This window comes from Barbatula barbatula (genome assembly GCF_947034865.1).
Source record: "Barbatula barbatula genome assembly, chromosome: 14".
In the NCBI taxonomy this organism is placed as follows: Eukaryota; Metazoa; Chordata; class Actinopteri; order Cypriniformes; family Nemacheilidae; genus Barbatula; species Barbatula barbatula.
In genome coordinates this window covers 13,197,637-13,201,303 of record NC_136777.1, presented here as the reverse complement: position 1 = coordinate 13,201,303, position 3,667 = coordinate 13,197,637, and the positions used below count along the sequence as shown (strand labels likewise).

Here is a 3,667-nt window from a genome sequence, read left to right as displayed (position 1 = left end):
GCCCACCAGACAGCTTCAGCGCGCTTTATGCCCAGAAACGGGTTTCGTCTGGGTGGGCGGCCTTAAATGTTTTGAACAAAGAACTTTCTTTTTCAAGAAATTGATTTTTTATTTCATTTAGTTTTCACGTGTGAATGAACCTTGAAACCCCCTAGTATCATAATAACTAATACAGCTAATCAAATAGAGTACCTTTTTGAGCAGCTTTCATCACAACATAATTGTCATATAATTCAAACTGATTACTCAATGCCATGCCTTGATGTGCCATTGTAAGTTTTAATATTACAGGTTTTAAAAAAGTTACAGCAATTTTGAGACGATTACCGTTTTATTTTGACCACACGGTGGCTGATGACGTCAGAATTCTGTTGACAGCCGAGACCGGAAGTATCGCCAACAGCCAGATGGTACTCACCGTTTCGCTTCTTTCTCAGGTCAGCGTGAACACTTTTAGTTTTTAAGCCAAAACAATGTCGAGCACTAATCGTATCGTGAATGATACAGATGTACACCGCCACGAGGACTTAAGCAGGACGATAAATCACAGCGGGGTCCGTGTTCAGCCTGCTGTCAGAGTTCCTAGACACGTTGAACAAGTAAGGCGTGTTTCTCATATTATGCTCTTATAACGACCTTAACTTATGTCTTTTTGCCCTAGAAACGAGAGTCTTGCTTTGGATATAATATTGTATAAAAATTTGGATGTGGATGTAACTAGATTCCTTATGCCACACTTCTGTTCTGGATTTATTTAATTTATCTGTAATTTCAGACACTTACCTGCCACCCCCTTTCTTTATCCAGAGTTTTGCATATTAGACCACATCCTGGATTGTGAATAACTATTTTGCACTGTTGTCGCATTCATGAGTTATAACATAAGACCGTTTTGCCCATTCCCAAGAATATACCACAGGTTACAAATATCTAAGTAGCTGTTAGGTATCAGAAATATTCTGTGATTACCTAGTTTATAATTTAGTTTAGCTAAATCATAAAACGTAAATACACAAACATACCTATATATAGCCTTGGTACATACAAACCAGTTTACTACCCACACAAACCGTGTATCCCTAAATAAACTCACACAAAAATAAACTCACACAAACTATGTCCTTCGTCGTCTTGTACTCTATAGCCAGCTTTTACTGAAACAAAAAAAGTATGATTTACCCCAATCCTATTTTTCAGAATGACCTCAGGGTGAGGGCAAGATCACGCAGTGCCTCCTCCACAGCGGAGCCAGGGACAGCAGCAGGACCTACACAAGAGGCTCCACTGGTGGATGACTGCGAGAGACTGGGCACTCTGTTCGGAGAGCTGAATAAGTGTTTGAGGGGTATTGGCTTCACCCAGCTGTACTTCGGAGAGAAAATTGTGGAGCCTGTGGTCGTGCTGTTCTTTTGGTTGCTGCTCTGGTTTCTGGGTGTACAAGCCCTTGGCCTTGTGGGAACTCTATGCATTGTTATCATTTATATCCAGAAATAACGGACGGAAGTGCATTCAGAATCAGTGGCCGGAGACTGTGCCAATGGAAGAAAGGAGAGACTCCTTTAAAAATAAAAGAGCTTTATGATTGTCCTTTGAACGTATTACACTTAAATGCGGGGGTCTCTGTGTTTTGGTATCTTTATGTGTGGGTGTGCACAAGAGGGTGAGTGGGTGAAAATAATAAGCGGATTTGCTTTATAGTGACGTTTGCACAGGTGTGCACTGTGCAGTAGATGTGAAGGTATTTCTTATAAGCATGCATCCCCCAAGCATTTGCATTGACTAAATGGTTACGTATTGATATCTTGACTGTCATTCGTTGGCACTTTAAAGTATTAGTAGTGTATCAGTCCAGCCTGATTCTAATGACAGTAACATTAATAGTACATATCAATCGGTTGTAATTCTAACAGTACAATTATTGAATGTATACTCTGCCCACATGGCAGCCCTATCCCATGCACAAGGGGGCAGACTTCCTTATCCTCCCCTTAAATGTCATGGGAAAACATACCAGGAAATAGTAATCCTTCTGTTTTAAAACTTGAATGTGTTAATACTGCATGTGATTGTTCTGGGGCTGTTGGAATATCTTTGGGTTTTTAAACACCTCTTGCATAAAACGAAATCCTCCAACAGTACAAACAGAAACATGAGTGATGATATTTAAACCCCAACTGTGTAAAACGAATAATTAACTGAAAATGCAGCCAAAATGTGCACATCCTCATACTTCTCAAAGCTAGTGTGACTTTCTTTTGTGTGATGTCGATATTGGGATTTTACATAGAATGTGAATGCAAAGTGAATTGTGGCTAATGCTGTCAGTTATTAACAGGTCTTTAGAAGCGCATGAAGGTAAATAGGTGACTGAATTTTCATTTTTGGGTGAACGATACCTTTAAACCTTACCTCTTATTGATCTGAATGATCTATAGGTTATGCACTGTATTTTGTATTCATTTGATGAGAGAAGAGTTTATTCAGAAAGCTGATTTTTTATTTTCTGAATTCTATTTATAGAATAACCCCTTATTAATATCAGTATATTGCAATATCAGTATCAATTAAGTTATTTATATGGTCCCAATTGAAGTACATTTTTTAAAATCCATATTCAGGAATCAGAATTGATCTGGTACTGTCTTTATACAAATAATATATTTGAAAATAAATGAATGAATGCTAACTTTCTACGCAGGGTTAAACTGCTCTTTGCAAAATGACATTATCATATATTTATAAAAGTCTTGTTTAAACCATATGTAAATCATGTTTGATTATCTGTGGTACTGCTGTAAAACAACATATAACTGCTGATGACTCTTAAAACTGAATTTAAATTATATACAGACTTTTATTGTTAGTATGAATCAGGGACAGTATATTCTTGGGAATCATGCTTTGTGCCATCATTTACACATGATTTTCGCTGTATTTGGGTGGAGTTGGTTGTGGCGGGTTGGGAATTATGATTTGCAAAGTATTTATTTTGAAACAATCAGTTTTTCAATATTTCTAATCATTTTGCAATGTAACTAAAGTTTTGATAATAAAAATGTTTTAAATAACTTGTTTTTACTGGTGATTTTAAGGGCTTTCTGTAACAGGAATATAAATTCGATGACTGATGCTTTCAGTCCCTAATACTATGGCTAATCTCCTTTTATGTTTAGGTTGAACAGGTTACATCAACCTATTGTATACTTTAACTTAAATGCATTGTTTTGTTTTAAATCATATTTAAGTAGTATAACTCAATAAAATGACTTGATGTCTTAATTTTTCCAAATCGATTGAGTTTAGGATTTTAAGGCTCCTCCCCTTACCATTTAACACTTTCGAACTTTGCGTGAAATGTCTCAAAATCTGAAAATAAATTTTATTTTCAAAAACATTTTCAGTCATCTTGAACTTCATATATTAGATGTCAGGCTACATGAATGATGCGTATATCATAGCAGCATTACAAAAATGTGACTAAGGATCTCCAGTTCCCAGCATGCTTTGCATGAGACTGGATAATAAGATTACATTTAGAAATAAAGTCTTCTGTGTATGGCTACTATTGCACTGAAGAGTGAGGACAGGCTCATTGAGAATGATCATAAATGTTGTATAATCCCAACTTTCTAGGTTGTAAAATGATAAGTATTTAACTAAACTGGTA

The 3,667-nt window shown here is 36.3% G+C and overlaps 1 long non-coding RNA gene across 1 annotated transcript; it reads left to right on the top strand.

Moving 5' to 3' along the window:
- The first annotated feature begins 372 nt into the window (after positions 1-372).
- Positions 373-1,212, top strand: LOC306903752. The gene is made up of 3 exons (XR_013787579.1): positions 373-437; positions 508-599; positions 1,198-1,212. It is a non-coding gene; the product is annotated as an uncharacterized lncRNA (long non-coding RNA).
- Positions 1,213-3,667: the final 2,455 nt, after the last annotated feature.